This window comes from Gossypium arboreum, chromosome 10 (genome assembly GCF_025698485.1).
Source record: "Gossypium arboreum isolate Shixiya-1 chromosome 10, ASM2569848v2, whole genome shotgun sequence".
Taxonomy (NCBI): domain Eukaryota; kingdom Viridiplantae; phylum Streptophyta; class Magnoliopsida; order Malvales; family Malvaceae; genus Gossypium; species Gossypium arboreum.
The window spans coordinates 13,915,498-13,936,028 of NC_069079.1; the positions used below are offsets into that span (position 1 = coordinate 13,915,498).

The following is a 20,531-nucleotide window of genomic DNA, read 5'->3' on the forward strand; positions in this document are numbered from 1 at the left end:
AGTTGTCTTAGTTGGTGGGAAGTACTTCAGAAAGAACTTTTCGGTTATTTAAGCCCATTTAGTGATGGAACCTCATGGTAAAGAATTTAACCACCTTTTAGCTTTGTTCCTCAACGAGAAATGGAATAACTATAAATAAATGGCGTCGTCAGTGGCACCATTTATCTTGAAAGTGTCGCAGATTTTCAGGAAATTGGCTAAATGAGTATTTGGATCTTCATCTTGCAAACCATCAAACTAACCAAACTGTTGTACCATCTGAATTGTGTTCGGCTTCAGTTCAAAATTATTTGCTGCAATGATAGGTCGCACAATACTTGATTTAGCCCCAGTCAGAGTGGGCTTGGCATAATTGTACATAGTACGAGGAATAAGAGTTGTTGCAGTAGGTAGCTGAATATTCTGATTATCGTCCATCTCCTCAGTAATAATAATGTCCTCTTGATCGTCTACTAAATTCTATCGACTCTGCCTTGCTTTTCTATGATTTTTGCGAGCTATACTTTCAATTTCCCTGTCAAATAACAATAGTCCCGATGGGTTTCTTCTAGTTATAAACCAAAAGAACCTATTAGAAGCTAATAAAAAAATTAGAATGTAAAAATTTAAAATAAAACAAATAAAATAAAATAAAATAAAAATAGCTAAATTAATTAAAATAAAGTGTTCCTAATATTTTAGTTCTCGACAACAACGCCAAAAAATTGATGTGTGTTTTCCGCACTAACTAAAATTTACGACAAAGGCATGCGCACCTATTGAACAATAGTATAGCTATGATGAGTAGAGATATTGTATCCACGAGAACTAAAAGTATTAGTAATTATCGTTTTCTTATTATTTAGCTGACAATTTGGAGTGATGAGTTTTAATCTAAAATTACTAAACTAATTTAACTAAGAACGCAACAAAATAATCGAAAGATAACCAATTAGAGAGACAATACCCATAAAAGAATCAACCTAGATTCCTTCTATTATTACTAATCTGATTTAAATGATTTATTCACTTGGTGTCTTGATCCGTAGAAATCCCTAAATTATGCTAATATCTCTTTCGAGAGTTGAAGCAACTAACTCTAGTTTGATTAATTGAAATCTTTTTCTAATTAAAACCCTTATTGTCGCATTAACTCGATTTATGGATTCTCCTATTAGATTTAACTTTAATCCTGTAGATTTATGTCGTCCTATTTCTAGGATTGCATGCAATTCTACTCAATTATCCTAGATCTACTCTTAAACAGGAACTTTTGCTCTACTGAATTAAACACATTAAACATGAATTGATATCCTGAAAATATTGAAATAAGAAATAAGCACACATAATTGAGAACAGTAATCAAGTATTTATCATGTAAAACAGAAGTTAAATAATTCATCATAGGTTTCATCCTCCCTAGGTATCTAGGGAATTAGTTCATAATTCTGAATAAAAACATCTCAAAGTCAGAAAAACCACAAGAAACAAAGAAACTCATAAAAACTTTAGAAGAAATTAAAAGGAGGCATTCGATCTTGATGGAAATCTGCTTCGAAAGTGGCTCCAATAGTGTTCATTGACTGTTTTCTTCGAACTTCTCTGATAGCTCCCCTATCTTTTCTCCTATTTGGTATTTATAGACTCTAGAATGCTTAGAAAGTCAAAAAATTGTGTTTTTCTGCGTGTTTGGGAAGCAATGTGTGAAATCGACACTGGCTAGCACATGGGTGTGTGCCCAGCTCTTGTGGCTCCTGAAATTTGCTCTTTTTCTCTGATTTTTGCTTTTTTTGCTCCCAAATGCTCACCTAAGTATAAAAACATGAATTAAAGGGATTAGGAGCATCAAATTCACCAATTTAAATAAATAATCATCCAAAAATGCATTAAGAATGAGATTAAAATATGTTAGTTTTATCATTTATCACTAGGATCGCACAAAGTATCAGTAATGTCCAAGGTATGTTGTGTCCAACTACTATTGGCAATATCGGTTTGCCACTGAATGACGACAAGTGACCAACATGGGTATTTAATTGCCACCAATATTTTTTGGTTTGTAATATTCAATTTGATCTGAAGGGAAGAGTTGTATGTAATTATCGCTATCCACTTATATTGACAGGGTACAAAATCAATAAGGATCGTTTACATAAGATGTTGGCAATTTTGTGGTCAACTAACGACCAAGGTGCAAACTACCCATGTACCATACCTTTCAATCAGTGGACACAATCATACGACAGCAGCCTACGACATAGTCAAATGACCTCAAACCTGGCTGAATGCATCAATTCTGTTTTAAAAGGAACGCATCATTTGCCAATAACCTCAGTTGTATGGGAGACATACTTCCGTTTCGCTGCATTGTTTAAAAGCAAGTAGCGAGTTATAAAGGCCAAATGCAAGTAGGCCATGTATGGTGCCGGAAGGTAGTGCAATAAATTAATAAAGCTAAGGTGCGGGCTAACTCCATGCATACAGTGTGTCACAATCGCGACAACCTATGGTTTCATGTGTCGGAGTTCGATAAATCGAAACAAGATATTTTCGACGGACAATATCGTGTACACTTAAGAAATAGGACTTGTGACTATGGGAGGTTTGACGCACTTCGTTATCCATGCGCTTATGTAATTGTAGCTTGTCAGAATCTCCATTTGGATCCCATAAGCAATGTCGACGAAGTGTACAAATTAGAATACATGTATAACGTGTAGAGACACATATTCCCACCAGTCCTAGATGAACATAAGTGGCCGTCTGTATCGCCTGTTCCATTTAAGCTGTTACCAGATAGAGAATTGCGTCATAAACCAAAATGTCGACCGTGCTCGACTAGAATACATGATAATATGGATATTCGGGATAGAACGAACCAACAGAAGTTTTGTAGGTGGTGTAGGAACCCGGGTCATACAACGCCAACATGTCTACATCGAAGTAACTCCTAATTTATTAAATGAAACAATATAAAAATAATTTGCACAAACATATTCAAAAAAACTTCTATTTTATTAGATTAAGCAATATAAAAATAATTTGTACAAAAATATTCAAAAATAAATCAATGCATGTGCCAGTCGGAATCAGTGCCACATGGGGGTGGTCAACGATTACGTGCTAGATTCCTTATTGGTTAAGCTTAAGGCCAGGATTGTGGTTGTTTGGGATCAATTTCTAGTTGTGGGTGTTGGGAAGATAACCCACCTTGATAGAACAAATATTTCAAAGGTGTTTGCATCACTCACGGTGAATGAGCATAACCGGCTTGAATCCCATAAGGCGATGGGGATTGGAAATGAGCTGAGCTCCCTGATGGTGCCTCGTGCGATCCCTCCTATGACGATAGCCTATATATCTTTGGTTGACTAGGAGTCATCGGGAAATAAGATGTATCGAGCCATGCATTCCATCCTTGCATAGGAGTGGATAAAGGAAACATATAAGGGTTAGGATACACACTTTGCATAATCTGGAGGGGCTGTAGTGTGGGCACCGTTACTTGCTCCATTGAGGCCGATGATTGCATGAACCTGTTGATGGGCCCACCTCTCCATTCATTCTCCTTGGATTTAAAGGGCCCTATCATTCCTTTTCGACACGGATTTGCCGACGACTCTCCTCTTCCTAGAGTAAATATGACTTGCCTTGGATCCTAAACCATGGCATGTAATCTGGATCGTAAGCTAACTCCAGAACGGTAATCAGTACGCGAGTAGGCATATTATCATACCATTTTCCCACATTTTGATATATTCCGAGTGGAAGACCGACCAATGCATATTCAATCATCGTAAGTCGATTTTGTGCTTTTTATCGAGCACTTCAGTTACCACGGGAATTGGTTGTCAGAATTTGAGTTACTGCAACTCTCTATCTATCTGGTGCATCTCAACGATAGCATAGTTGACTAATTAGACCCTAATGTGCTAGATGTTCGGATTCAATAGGAATTCATCTTGAATTACTGCCCGAATTGCCGGATCCTCGTATGGTGTCCATTGAAACCATATCAACGTGATAAAAATATTAGTTATATTCATAATATTAAATACTAAATAATAAATCGACTATGTTATGTATATATAATTCAAAATGAAATAAATACTTACATGCGCTTCGGACCGTTGGTCTAATAGAAGTCGTATATCTTCAAGAGTGGAAGGTATTCTCCCGTAACTCGGCGAATGGTTCCACCTATTTAAATAAAATTTTAGCATAATATTTTATTTTACATATATTTATGTAAAATCTAATATAAATTTTACCTTGTTAAGAGTGGGAATTTATATGGATGGTCCGCTCGATGACATAAAAATGGAAAGTGAAATTGAGCCTATGATTGTAGCAGTGAGAGGTAGCATCCGATTTTGATTTTATTTGGTTGCATCACCTGACACATCTCCCGATACAATGTCGGCAACACGGTAGACCCCAACTAAGTTCGTTAGTTGCTCTAAAATCGATGAGTTTTAGTAGCCACCTTAGATGTACAAGGTTTCATGACTTGTCTGGCATCAGATAAACTCCGAAGATCTGAAGGATGTACACTCGAGCGTATCGTACTCTTTGTACTTTAGTCGAATCATCCCTTAGCTAGATCCGACCTCCGTAAATAATATCTGGAATCGCACCCAAAAGATCATAACATAAGGCTCCTCAATCAGTATATTGGGTGGACCCTGTGTGTAACACCCCTTACCTGTATTCAATACCAAAACAAGATACGAGGCATTACCAGACATACATCGCAAGCGAACATACAAATTGAGTCATAAATTTGCATCCAAATTAAAACCATTTGTATTCAATCATAAAGTCCCTAATACGAGCCTACGAGGCTCAAAACATGCTTCGAAAGTGGTTCGAGACTAAACTGAGCACTCATGAAATTTTAACAAAACTTAGAAAATTTTTGCCATATACAGGGGTCACACACCTGTGTGGTTTGGGACACGCCTGTGTGTGCAGGCTGTGTGGTCACACACGCCCTTGTCCCTAACCCGTGTAACTCTCTGACTTGCAAGGCATGAACAAATTGAAGTCACATGGCCAAGTCACATGCCCGTGTGCTAGGCCGTGTGGTTAATTTAATTTTTATAATATAGGTGTAGACTTCACACGGTCGACACACACGCCCGTGCTTGAGGCCGTGTCCCATACACTACTGAGACACACATCCGTGTCTCTACTCGTGTACTCAATTCTGAGCATTTTGCTTATCAAAATTTGGGTGCAGGGGACACATGGCCGAAACACATGCCCATGGGACAAGCCGTGTGTCACACACGGCCTAGACATACACCAGTGTGTCTACCCGTGTGGAAAAAATAAAGGCTATTTACCAAGCCATTTGTCACCCTCATTAGCACATACACATCCAAAATCTTAATGGCATAAATCATGGCATGCAACCAAATCATCCAAAAATAAGGCCAAATCATGTCATTTCATTATCCACACTCAAAATATTTACAACATCATATTTTTCCAAACCAAATCATACCAAACTCACATTCTACAAGTTTCAATATGGCTACCAATAACATGCATAATTTTACTTAGTTTTCCTAGCATACCAATGATCCAATCTTAACCATTCAACAACAAAAACATTAAGCCACATTCAACCATTTACCAAGTATTTATAAACCACATCACACAAGGGATAATTTCACATGCATGCATACATAGATATATATAAGCTTACAACCAATTCAACCAAAATGCGCCAAGTTACATAGCCAAATACCACATCAAGCCTTTGACAATTACAAGCCAATACATTTGGCCAAATTCATAACAACACATATAACAAAATGACTAAGTCCATATACATACCATATACTCAAAATATTAAGATCATCAATACCCAAAATGACAGTTTGATAGTGTGATGTGATCTTCGACGATCTCTAATCCGAGCTAGCTTGGTGACACTATAAAATATAGAAAGTAAAACAGAGTTAGCTATATAGCTTAGTAAGCTCGTATGAAGAAATAAGCTAATATTACCATACATTTAGCATTCAAGTAACAAAGCTCATGACCACAAATTGTTCCATCATAAACTTACCTTGAAATCATCATTTCACGAATTTAATAATCATAAGCTTTATGTACATACCTGTATCATCTCGTAATAATTTCATACTTATTCTCCTCGTTGGCATACCCAATGAACCATTTGGAATAATAATGTCAGATACTTAGGAAATCTCATACACAAGGTGTCACATATGTAGCCATTGCTACCTATATCTCATAAAACATATATGCTCGCTCTCGAGCCATTAACGAGCCTGCTCACACAAGCTGTCAGTCGAGATGTAGCTATACGGTGCTGCTCACACAAGCTTCCAAGTAACCGCAACATATGTTGGTATATTCAGTCACCGGTAGGACGTACAAGACCAGCACCCGGATCACATAACATGAAACCCTAGTGACATGTCATTTGTATCCTAATCTATTCCTAAAGTTCGATTGGGATTTCTCGCTTGCCAAAACGTCGTTGAACGTGTCTGTAGAGTCGATTACATAATTCATGCATAAATTAAAGCATTTAAAATACAATTTTAATAAAGCTTATTAACATACGAACTTACCTCGGTTCCAAAAACGACAAAAGGATCTATTCGTTAATTATTTTATTTTTCCCCCACTCTAGACCTGAACTTCGATTTTCTTGATTTATAATACCAAATTTAAGTCATTTAATCATCACATTAGTCAATTCATCCAAAAAACACATTATTAAAAATTTACATTTTTACCCCTAACTTTCAACATTTTACAATTTAGTCCCTAGGCTCGTAAAATGAATTTCTTTCAAGTTCATCACATCCCAAGCCTAGCCGAATATTATTTGTACTTATAACAGCCCACATTTTTACAAATAAGTCCCTATTTAACGTTTTTATCGAAAATCACTTTACAAACGTTGTTTAACTAACAACGAACATGATTTTCTACTATCGAACATCAAAATACAAACATATTCAACATGGGTAAAATTTTAGACTTTAACTTTCTTTTAAATTAGTCCTTGAAATAGATAAATCAAGTTACAACAATCTCAAAAATATAAAAATCATTAAAAACAAGACAAGAACAGACTTACAATCAAGCTTGAAAGCTTGGCCAAAACCCTAGCTATGTCTTCCTTGTGAATTTCGGCTATGGGGGGATGAAATTGAGAAGATAGACATATTTTATTTAGTTAATTTTGTCTTTATTAATCAAATTACTAAAATACCCTTAATGCATAACTTTGAAATTTCACCTAACCATGTCCATTTTTGTCCATCCCAAGCTATAATGGTCTAATTTCCGTTTAAGGAACTCTAATTAAAAGTTCATAACAATTAGACACCTTTAACTTATAGAATTCAAGTTTTGCACCTATTGCAATTTAGTGATTCTAGTCAAATTGGGCACTCAATAGATAAAATTTCTTAACAAAATTTTTGCACAATTATTCTATCATGCTGTAGACCTTAAAATATAAATAAAATAAATATTTCTACTTTATATTTGTGGTCCCGAAACCACTGTTCTGATTTGACCCAAAAATGGGTTGTTACACGGTGAGTACGAACCCATCCATCGGTAACCCCAATTGTAACTGCACGTCCTCCAAAGTGATGGTACACTTCCCAAATGGAAGATGGAATGTGCGCATCTTGGGTCTTCACCTCTCCACAAACGCGTTGATGAGTTTCGGGTCCAACTTACACCACCGGCTATATTGGCCACGTGCCAAAAACCACTTCCCCTCAAGTGATTTTCAATCAACAGTGATGGATGATTAGGTATATTACGAATAAAACATTGTAACACTCGCTCTACCAACTGTTTAAAAAAAATTATAAAAAATTATTAATTAAATTTACAAAAATAAAATAAAAAATGAAATAATATTAAAAAATAAAATTAACTCTTACCATTTTCATTTGGTCGACGAAGATATGTTTATCATCGAGATGAATTAATTGCCAGGCCATTGCTAACACGATCAAATTTCTTAGAAATTATAAAAAAAATAATACAAATTTAGACAATTTTAAAATTTAGAGAGCTTTCAGAGTTTTTTTGAGAAATTTAAAGAGAAATTTGAGAGAATTATAATTTGGAAGGAATTTGGTGTGAAAAAATGGGTAGGGGGTTCATAATTTTATTTTCTTATGGTCAAATTTTTTAAATGGCCATTGGAGGTGACTGTTGGGGGAAAACACAGGGAAAATCTCATCAGCGTGCTTTTCTTCGTTTTCCCCTTCAAACGCATCCATGTTAGCGAGTTTTAATGTTTTTGGTCCATTCCAATGATTATTTTTTGAAGCGGTACATTTCCGTAAATAATTTCAGAAATGGGTCTTTTCTGGTACTATGCCCGAATATCTAATCAACGCAAAAAATAAAAATAAAAATTTTAAAACAAAACTTTTCTCCCATGTGCCGTTGAAACAAAAACTCTTGATTTATCTCTAAGATTGTTTACCACCAATTACTAGCCTTCAATCTCCCTCCCTCTTTTATTCCTCCATTTCTTTCTTCTTCAGAGATATAACCTTCTTGTGATTATTGTGGTGGTCTAGTAGGCTCCCATTTACAGATCCAATGATGATAGTATTGGGTTAATATGGGGATCTCTCGTCACTCGTCTATCGTCGAGGGAATTGGTTTTAAGTTCTTTCTAGTTCGTTTCTCTCTTCTTGAAGTGGATTTTTTTAGGAGGGCCGATGTTGGTTTGGTCCTACTATGGGTTGAGTTTTGGTGTTGGCAGTGCAGGGTGCTGGTAGGCTAAGTGGCGACTCTATGCTCATAGCTACTATGTTTTTTGTGTTTTATGCTTTCCTTTGTTTTATACATATGTTTGTTGACCACCGGCTTTGCCTTAACTATGTTGAAGGTTGTCGTCATCTGTCCTGATCTACCTTCACTCTTAGTGCTTATAAGTCGACTTCAACCTTTGTTTGCCTTTTAGGTTCTTTTTCACCTTTGGGCACTCTTGAGGACTATAAATGAATTGTATTATCTTGTTATTTGGCCTCCTCATTTGGAGATGAATGAATAAACCTTGTTTTATTATTATTATTTAAATCTATATTCAAATTATATCATGTGTAGATAACATTTTTTTTACCGAATCAATATTATAAAGATAATTTTTTTCAAAAGGGAGCAACATTTAATCTTAAATTTGGAAACTTTTTTTCAAATTACTCCATGGGCCTTTTTAGTTCACATTAATTTTAGAACTTGACAACCTAAAATTATAATACTTAATTTACAAATTTAGGTGATGATGTGTCATAATATCATAGTAACATGTCATGGTAGGGATCAAAAATGGAAAAAGTTTCCAAGTTACAAGACTAATGTAAACAAAGAAAAGTTTATAAACTAAATTTGAAAAATATTGACAAGTTCAAGCAGTAAATGTTACATTACCCCTTTAAAAACCACTTCCGTGGCTTGATTGGGCCGAGTAGCCTGTCATATTGTTCAATTTGAAATACAACACCTCCTCTCTGCCGCGCTTATTTGAGTTTGAGCAGTTTCGAGTTTCGACTCTAACTCAAGTCATATTTCTCTGCTCAAGCCTTTTCCTTCTTTTTTTCTTTTTTTTTTGAAAATTTCCTTTTCATTTTTCTTTCTTTGTTTCGTTATTGTTATTGAAGGTCACTTCGTCGAGGTGTTGAAGATTGCGATTCTTTTCCTCATAAATGATTTTAATTTTTTTAACAATAGCTAGAAAATATAGTGAACCGAGCAACGATCATTTGAGAGTTAAGAGCGACGGGAATCTTAGTCGTCGCAAAAGGCATTCTAGGTTAGATAGAGATAAGGAAAAATGAGAGAGAGGAAGAAATCACGGTGATAATGGATCTTCTGATGAAGAAGACGACAAGCGTGCTATTAGGAATAGAAAGCGTCTAGGAGAAAGAATTCATGACGACGACAACAATAAGAGTAGGCGGAGAGCTATAGTGGATGGAAATTCTGAACCATCTGATCAATCAGAAGAAGACAAACGAGCCAATAGAGATAAAAGGGGGGGAAGGATAGAAGTAATAGGCACGACATTGGACATAGGGATAGGCGTAATGATAGACGGTTGGAGTCTGAAAATGATAGACATAGAAATAGGGATTGACGGTGTCGTTCACGGCATGATTCAGATGATGATTAGGAGGAGGATCACAGAAGGAGTGATGATAGATGACCGGAATCTGGAAATGATAGGTATAAAAATAGGGATCAATGCCGTCGAGCACGGCATGATTCGGATGATGATGATGATGAGAAGCGAAAAGGAAAGTCCTGCAGAAATACCGAAGGTGAGAATAGAAGTGATGATAGACGGCCGGAATCTGAAAATGATAGGTATGTAAATAGTGATCAACGCCGTCATTCACGGCATGTTTCGGATGATGGTGATGAGGATCACGGAAAAAGGTCTGACAGAAGTACCGAAGGCAAGAATGGAAGTGATAGGAGAGACAATAATAACTAGCCAAGCAGTAGAAATAGAGATGATAATAGTTTGAAGGAGAAAGTAAAAGGAGAAATCAAGCAGAAATAATTAGCTCCGCAAGAAACTAACTTGAATGGTGATACGGTGAATTTAGGTAGGAGTGGAGGGATTTATATTCCTCCATTTAAATTAGCTAGAATGATGGAAGAGACACAGGATAAGAGCAGCGTTAAATGTCAGCGATTAACGTGGGATGCCCTTAGAAAAAGCATCAATGGGCTTGTTAACAAAGTCAATGCTACTAACATAAAAAATATCGTTCCGGAACTCTTTGCTGAGAATCTTACTCGAGAAAGGGGTCTATTTTGTCGTTAGTGTATGAAATCTCATATGGCATCCCCAAGTTTTACTGATGTTTTCGCTGCATTGGTGGCTGTTGTTAATACCAAGTTTCCCGAAGTGGGGGGATTTATTGTTGAGAAGGATTGTTTCACAGCTGAAAAGAGCATATAAGCGAAATGACAAGGTTAGGAATTGCTGCTTTTTTCACTCATTCTACTGCTTTATTTATGATTTGTTAAAGGTTACCCCTCTTTTTGTTTGGTTGGATGCATTATTGACTATTTCTTTTGTGGGCAGCCTCAATTATTAGCTGCCGTTAAATTTCTAGCTCATCTTGTAAACCAGCAAGTCGCTCATTAGATTATTGCTTTGAAACTTCTCACCGTTTTGCTGGAGAACCCTACTGATGATAGTGTTGAGGTGGCTGTTGGTTTTGTTACCGAGTGTGGTTCATTACTTCAGGATCTTTCACTGAAAGGTCTCCATACGAGTGTATCTGTTTGAGTCATGATGTATTGTTCAATCAATAGTTTTACTTTTCCGCATTATGATAGATACTAGTTTAGATCCCATAATTTTATGATGATGCAGGCATGCTAAGAGGTTGAAGTATATAAGCAGTCCCTGTCCTATAGTCAAAAGGGTAAATTATTCTTAGTTCCATAAAACTGAGTACTTAATCCTTGTACATTTTATTAATAAAAACCTAAATGCTTATGTAGACAGAGCATACGTTCTTAATAGAAGAATTTTTTTGCTGTTTTTAGTTCTGTGATCCATCTATAGGTTTGTATCGTCAGATTAAAGAGTCTAGGTCAGTAGTTTGACAATTTTCCATTAACACTATTATCAATTTTACGAGCAAAGATTAAATTACTCGGTTCGATAGTATATGACTAAATTGCACATTTTCTATGGTACAACGACTGCCTAGATACTTTAGCATGCTGGGCCGCATTTTCTTGCATTTGGTAATTATGCATGTAATGCTTGGCAACTTGTTGTCCCTAGTCGATGCCTGTTTATCTTGCTTCAGCTTCTAAAACTTTCTAAGATGAGCTTCATTTAGTTGATAACCTGAAGTGTGGTTTTAATTATGGTCAATTATATGATATCGGTTTAGAGAACGTCAATATTTTTCATTTGAAAAATATTATGTCCATCATGGTTGAAACTATATTTGTGTATCTCATTCTATATGTTTATGAAGTTTGTTACTGAAAGCTTTTGAAAGTGAATAATAGCAAATTTGTTTTGTGTTCATATCATATTTCTGATATGAAGTATAGAAAGAAAAATTTAATTGTTTCTTCTCCCTCTGTTTCTCTCTCTTCCCTTTAGTGATTCTGGTCTAGTGATATCTTACTATCTTATATGTCTCTTATTTGTTTCCCTTTTCAGTTAGTGTTGGTTGTTGTTTACAGGTATATTTGAGCATTTTCAGGGTATTCTTCATGAGGGAGAGATAGAAAAACGTGTTTAATTTCTGATAGAGGGCTTATTTGGTATAAGGAAAGCCAAGTTTCAGGTGTCTTTTTTTCCCTAACTAACTTTTTCAAAGTCCTGTGAAGTTTGAAAGTCAGATACCTTTGTATCTAACAAAAGGAACAACTTATAATTCTGTTTGCCATGTATACATTTGCAGGGATACCCTGCTGTTCGTCTAGAACTAGACCTTGTTGAGGAAGATGAACAATTAACTCATGAGATATCTCTCCAAGATGAGATCGATCCAGAAATAACTATTGGTATGTTTCAAGATGCCTCCAGCTACATTTTTTGTTAGTTATATTTTATTGATGAACTCTACATGTTTGGTTAATTCCTTCTGGCATGCATCATGAATGCATTTATTTGTCCTTCTTGTAGACATTTTTAAACCAGATCCTCAATACTTGGAAAATGAAAAGTGATATGAAGAGTTGAAGAAATCTATCCTTGGTGAGGAGTCCGAGGATGAAAAGGGTTCAAATGCAGGTTCAAGTGATGAGGAAGAGGATGAGGAGGAGGATGAATGTGATGAGAAAGATGAAGAGCAGAAGAAAATAAAGGATGAGACACAGACAAATCTTGTAAATCTTCGGAGGACAATCTATCTGACAATCATGTCCAGTGTAGATTTTGAGGAGGCTGGCCACAAACTGCTGAAAATTAAGCTTGACCCAGGGCAAGAGGTAAGATGATAAAGTTGGTAGTGTAATTTAATAGATCAATTAGAGGTGTGTTTCTTTCCTCAAGGAAATTCTCTACCCCTCACAAAACTTAATAGCCTTCCTTTTTTGTTGGAACTAAGAAAACAAATGAATGAAGTTTGATAGAAACTTATGCTTGAAGGCTCGATATCTTGCTGAGCAAACAAGAAAATCAGCTTAGACCTTTGAGCAAATTGCTTGAATAAAAACCAAAAAATGAATAAGAATACTGAATATTTTCATTAACTTTTAATTGAGGCATAATCTCAACACATATACCAGTCAATTAGCTAGTCAAAACAAGCAAATGTCATCAAAACAACTATCTACTACCACTAAGTAGTCTTGAAACTAGTTAAACATAACTTGCACACATAGCTATTCCGATTCATCAATTTGTCAGCATCTAATTACATCAAAATAATACCAACTTAGTTCATTTTCAACTAAGTAATAAAACAAATACTTGAAGTAACAAAATAAATCAGCAACATGAACTTCAGCAGCAACTGCATGGCTCGAGCTGCTTATCTGCTGCTGCTTGTCTGCATGCAGGCCAACTTCAACAATCCTCCTTGGCTTGTATGCTGCAAACTCCCATTTTGGCTCTCAAATCCTCAAACCTTGGCACACAAATAGGCTTTGTCAAAATATCAGCAAGTTGATCCTCAGAAATGCAATGAATTAGTTTCAGTTCTTGAGCTTGTTCCATTTCCCTAACAAAATAAAACTTTATCTTGAAATGCTTGGTTCTCCCATGGAATACTTGATTCTTTGTAATTGTAATAGCATACTGGTTGTCACATTTGATCTCTGTTGCTTCTTTTTGGTGTAGATTCAAATCGTCCATGATTTTTCTTAGCCAAATGGCTTGGTTGACAGCTCCTGCAACTGCCACATACTCTGCTTTTGCTGTTGGTTGAGCAACAATAGTTTGCTTCTTTGAACTCAACAAAAAATGTCTGAACCAAGGGTAAACAGATACCTTAAGTGCTCTTCATGTCATCTACTAATCCAGCCTAATCACTATCAACATAACCAAGTAGCTTCATGCTATTAACCTTGGTGAACATCATTCCAAAGCTCAGTGTACCTTTGATGTACCTGAAAACTCTTTTAGCAGCTTGAAAATGCTTCACATTGGAGCAATACATGAATCTAGATAGCAGACTCACAGCAAACGTGATGTGGTCTTATGGTTGTCAAATAGAGTAAACATCCTACCAAAATTTTGTAGGTTGACTTAGATACTTTCTCGAAATCAGTTTGGCTGGTCAGCTTTTCTCCAACAACAACTAATGTGCTTGGTCCTTTGCAATTCAACATGGAGTACTTATTCAGAATATTTAAGGCAAATGCCTTTTGGCTTAGGAAAATCCCTTGCTGAGTTTGAAAGACTTCTATGCCAAGGAAGTAGGACATTTGTTCGAAGTTTGACATTTTAAACATGCTTTCCATTTTCCTTTTGATATCAGCCAATATGGCTTTGTTTCCTCTTGTCACCAGCAGGTCATCCACTACAAGGAGACTATGAGTTGTGTTTCATCACCTTCTTTCTTAATATATAAGGTTGGTTCACTAATGCTTCTCTTGAATCCCAAGCTAGCTAGATAGCTATCAATTCTTTCATACCATGCTCTTGGTGCCTGTTTTAGGCTATACCAAGGCTTTCTTCATCTTGTATACATTGTCTTCTTTGCCTGTTACTTTAAAACCTTCAGGCTGCTCAACATATATTTCCTCATCAAGAAAACAATTGAGAAAGGAAGATTTTACATCGAGTTTATGTATCTTCCATTATTTCTATGCAGCCAAAGCAACCAACAACTTGATTGTGTCAAGTCTGGCCACTGGTGCAAATGTTTCAAAGTAATCAATGTCATACTTCTGATTGAATCCCTTCACTACCAACCTTGCTTTCAGCTTGTTCAGAGTTCCATCAGCATTATGCTTAGCTTGAAACGCCCATTTCACTCCTATTACCTTCTTGTTGGCTGGTCTTGCAACTAGTTCCCAGGTCTGGTTTTTGTCAATCATGCTCATTTTATCGAGCATGGCCTGTTTCCATCCTTGTTGAGCTTTAGCTTCTTCAAAACAACTTGGTTCAATAGCAACTACATCTGCTCTTGCATAAACTTCAGCCAGTGGTTTGGTTCCCCTGACTGGCTCATCATCAATGTCCATTTCAGGATCGTCTTGATCACCTTCAGCCTGATCTATCACCAAGTCTTCAGTAGTATATTCTAGTTCATTCTTATTTCAGTTCCAACTTGATTTCTAATCAAAGACTACATCTTTGCTCACAAAGACCCTATTAGATGAATGATCCAAAATCCTATAGCCTTTCTTCACACTATTATAGCCTACCAGGATGCCAGGTTGAGCCTTCTTGGCTAGCTTGTCCCTCTTGACTGCTGGTACATGAGCATAACAAATGCAACCAAAGACTTTCAGATGAGCTACTAATGGTTTGAACCCAAACCAGGCCTTAATAGAGTTTTTTGAACCACAGCCTTAGTTAGTAGCCTATTTTGAAGGTAAACAGTAGTGTTAACTGCTTCAGCCCAAAAAGTCTTAGACAGATTCCTTTCAAACATCAAGCATCGAGCCATATCCATCAAGGTTCTATTCTTCCTCTTACTGACACCATTCTGATAAGGTGTGTAGATGTTAGTGAGCTAGTGTTCGATGCCTGCTTCATCATAAAAAGCCTTGAAACATGGCTTAAGTATACTCTGTGCCATTACCTGACCTTAGTGCCTTCAACTTGCACCCTGATTCTGTTTCTGCTGCAGCTTTAAACTTCTAAAATACTGATGCCACTTCTGACTAGTGCTTTAGGAAGTAAACCCAGCAAAACCTCGAGAAATCATCAATGAAAAGGATGAAATACTTACTACCATTCAAAGACTGTGTCTTCATGGGGCCACATACATCAGTGTGGACTAGCTGTAGCTTTTTTGAGGCTCTCCAGGCCTTGTTCAAAAGAAATGGCTGTCTAGCTTGCTTTCCTAGCTGACATACTTCACAAACATCATCTTTCTCAACTGACTTTGTGAAGTTTTCAACCAAATCCTTTTTGGTCAGCTGAACCAGTGACTTGTAGTTAGTATCGCCTAACCTCTTGTGCCATAGCTTAGACTTATCTAAGAGTATCGCCTAACCTCTTGTGCCATAGCTTAGACTTATCTAAGACTGTTATGTAGGCACTATCTGAATTTTTATTCTAGTCCACAACAAAACTTCTATCAGCCATGGTTACTGACATGAGTTTGGATCCACTTGGATTACTGATTAGACATTCTTTATCTCTAAACACAACTGAATAATCCTTTTCAAGTAGTTGAGCTATACTAAGCAGGTTTCTATCAATTTTAGGCACAAACAAGACATTTGAAACAAGTTTGATACTTGTAGGAGTGTCAATCAGAACATCTCTCTTACCTTCTGTATTGATGAAATGTCCATTGTCAACTTTCACCCTTGATTTGAAACTTCTATCTATGCTCTTGAAGATAGCAGCATTAGGGGCCATGCGGCTTGTGCAACCACTGTCAATCAGCCATCCTTTTGTGGCTTTTCTTTTAGCAGCTGAGTAAGAGACTGCAAAGACTTGCTCTTCTTGTTTACAGCCCTTCTTCTGCCACTTGAGCTTTAGCTCTAGGCTGTTGAGGCTGGTTTTGATTCAGCTTGCCTTTGTTTCTGCAAACTTTCTCAGAATGACCCATCTTTTTGCACATTTTGCACTGCATATCAGGCCTGAACCAACAATTTTCTCCTGGATGACTGAGCTTTTTGTAGTGTGGGCAAGGTGAACATCTTTTTCTTGCTCTATTTCTTCTAGACTTGTCTAACCAAATTTTCTTCCCTTTGTAGCCAGAGGAGCTTGAGGTTAGTCTGCTCTTGGCTTGGAAGGCACTATCTTGGTGTTCTTCCTATCTATTGGCTCTTCTTTACTCTCGTGCATAAAGAGCATTGATCATCTCAGTCGAAGAGATGCTTGACAGATTTCTTGAGTCTTCAAGGGATGAGATCTTCGCTTCATATCTCTCAGGTAAGGTTGCAATAAGATTTTCCACTATTCTTGCTTCACTAAACTAGTCCCCAAGCAATCTGATGCTATTCATAATAGACATGATCCTGTTTGAGTATTGCTTCATTGTTTCTTTTTCCTTCATCTTCAAATTTCCAGAGTCCCTTCTCAAATTCAATAGTTGTTGCTGTTTTGTTCTTTCAGTCCCTTGAAAATCCTTTTTGAGCTTATCACAGGCCTGTTTTGGAGACTCACAAGCCATGGTTCTTATGAAAATCACATTAGGCACATTGTTTTTGATGCGTGGCATGGCCTTGTATCTTTTGGCTCTATCATCAGAGTGCTGCCTAATCTGAGCCCCTGTGAGATTGGCTCTCAAGGGTGGTGGTTCAACATTCGAGTTGACAACTTCCCACAAGTCGAATGTCTGAAAATAGGTCTTCATTTTCACTACCCAAATGTGGTAGCCTTAACCATTGAACATTGGGGGTGGAGTTGGAGAGAATTCGGATGAAGAAATGGTTTTAAGGATTGAAAAATGACAGGACCACTAAGAAAATAAGCTCTAATACCAATTTTTGGAACTAAGAAAACAAATGAATGAAGTTTGACAGAAACTTGCGCTTGAAGTCTCGATGTCTTACTGAGCAAATAAGAAAATCAGCTTAGACTTTTGAGCAAGTTGCTTGAGTAAAAACTAGAAAAATGAATAAGAATACTGAATATTTTCATTAACTTTGAATTGAGGATAATACCATTACATATACAGTCAATTAGTTGGTCAAAACAAGCAAATGTCACCTAAACGACTACCTACTACCACTAAGTAGTCTTGAAACTAGTTAAACATAACTTGCACGCATAGCTATGTTGATTCATCAATCTATCAGCACCTAATTACATCAAAACAATACCAACTTAGTTCATTTTCAACTAAGTAACAAAAAAAAATACTTGAAGTAACAAAATAAATCAGCAACATGAACTTCAACAACAACTGCATGGCTCGGGCTGCTTCTCTGCTGCTGCTTGTCTGCGTGCAAGCCAACTTCAACACTTTTCGTTCAGTGGAGTGGCTTTCTTGTTTCAAATCATTGCATTCTAAAACAATTGTTGCCTTGATTTTGATTTTTCAGATGGAGTTGTGCATTATGCTCCTGGAATGCTGCAGTCAGGAGAGAACATACCTTCAGTATTATGGTCTTCTGGGGTAACGGTTTTGCATGATCAACAAAGTCTATTAGGAGAATTTTGATAAATGCTTTGTTCAGTAGTATTCTACGATTCCTCGTCTTGAAAAAAAAATACGCAATGTGGCAAAGTTTTTCACGCATTTACTTGGAACAGATGCTCTGCCTTGGCATGTTATCGCCTATATATGCTTAACTGAGGAGAACACAACTTCTTCTTCCCGAATATTCATTAAGATTCTCTTCCAGGTAAGTAAAAAGCATATACATTGATGTTGTACCTGTTTCTTTCCTCTTCTATGTTGCCTAGACCCGGTTTATATGGAACAAAGATGCTAAGTGCTGTAATTGATTGAAAATATGAACTTGGTTATATTGCATTTTGGAAATTGGTACAATAGGTGATATAAAAGTAAAATTAACTTGTTGATTTTTCAGAATGTCCAGATATGAGACATTTCAAGTGATAGATAAACAATCCACCTATACGACATTGAACCTGTTAGGATAAATAAATTAAGTTGGATAGTCAAAGAGAAACATTACAAAGCGTAATCTTGTGTCGGAAATAAACTTGAACCTTATTTTCCTCGTAATTGGGAGATTTTTTTATGTTGATTTTGGTACTTGGTAATGGTATAGGAACTGTCAGAGCATCTCGGAATTCGTAGATTGAATGAGCGGCTTTCACATCTTACTATGCAGGACTCATTCGAATCAATTTTCCCAAGGGAAAATCCCAAGAATACATGATTTTCCATTAAAATTTTCACTTCCATTAGGCTCGGTGGTATCACAGAGAATTTACGTGAGTACTTGAAGAACATGCCACGACTTATCATGCGGCAACAGAAACCGGCATCTGAATCAGAATCCAGTGATGAATCTGGGAGCTTGAGTTTATCCGCTTCCAAAAGTGCTAATTCTGAGTCGGATTCATCAAGTTCAGTTGAACATGAAAAGCGCAGTAAGAAGAGGAGAAGACGATGAAGTGGCATTTTAACCAAGTCCCAGGTTTATGCGTCTCTTAATTCGTTCTTCTAACATCACTCGTTCATGATACTTACAATATTATAGCTGGGAGCCTAAAAAGCCCTTGATTCTTTACTATTCTTGTTGCAACACTATTGCATTTGCATGATAATTAAAAAAAAAAGAAAGATTTAAACAGAAAACAAAGCATGTTTGAATAGAATTAGAAAGAAATTTTGAAATATTTTACAAAAGTATGCATTATTTAGATGATAAGATTCTCCTTTTATTATACACTAACAATATTATATTATACGTTATATTTTAATTATTTACTCATTTTAAACCAATACTATAATATATATTTTATCATTTAGTAACAAGTCAACAAACAAAAAACAAGGTAAATTTCATATTTGGTTTTCAAAAATGATTTTTGAGAAATAATTACCTCATTTTCAGTATTTACAGTATTTATTTGGTAAAAAACCTGCAATTGTCAATCCTAAGTTTTTGTTGCAAGACCAAAAACAAAATCAATATATATTTTCAACATTTGGTTTTACTTTAATTTGATTAATTTTAGTTTTTATATTTTTTGAATTGGTCAATTTTATTCCTTAATTTTTGAATCTTGAAATTTAAGTCGTATTCAAATAGTAGTAGTTAACCAGTCATGTACTATGCATACAATTGTAGATTTAGCTCATATTCTTCAATTAGATTGTTTTAAGTTTTTATACTTTTTAAAATTTTAAATTTCAATCTTGACATAAATGACAGTCATTAATCAATTAACTGGATTTTTTTGGGACGAATGATGAATCTACTAATCCAAGAAAGTAGTTAAACTGCTACAAAAGAATACTGTAAAGTAACTATATTTTAAGCTATACAACAAATTAACCAATGATACCCCAAGAAGCACAAAGTGAAGCATTAACAAGGTCAGCTCTATTGATTGGTCTTCCTCCTAAACGAGCCTAGACAACCTCTTTAATTTGCATCAAGACAAAATCTTCTTGACAAAAGATGCATCAAAATACATTTTGTTCCTCTGCCTTCATATCACAAACGAATATGCATTCCAAGCAAGCTTGAGTATAACAACAAGCAAGGACTTTTCTTTAAGTTTTAATATCACCTAAGCTAACTCTTGTTTCCAAGTTCATACAACCCTATGAATGGAGCAAAGTTGCAAAATCGATTGCCACACTTTCTTTGAAAAACTGTTGATCGCGTGATTTTGTGTGATAAGTTTTATATATTTATAATTAATCGTTCTTGAAACTAACTATTATCGCGATGTAGGCAAGTGTACATATCGAACAGTAGTATAG

At 36.0% G+C, this 20,531-nt stretch overlaps 1 pseudogene; it reads left to right on the forward strand.

Annotated features, from left to right (window-relative positions):
* Positions 1-3,078: 3,078 nt before the first annotated feature.
* LOC108471328 (uncharacterized) lies at positions 3,079-19,378 on the forward strand (annotated as a pseudogene).
* Positions 19,379-20,531: the final 1,153 nt, after the last annotated feature.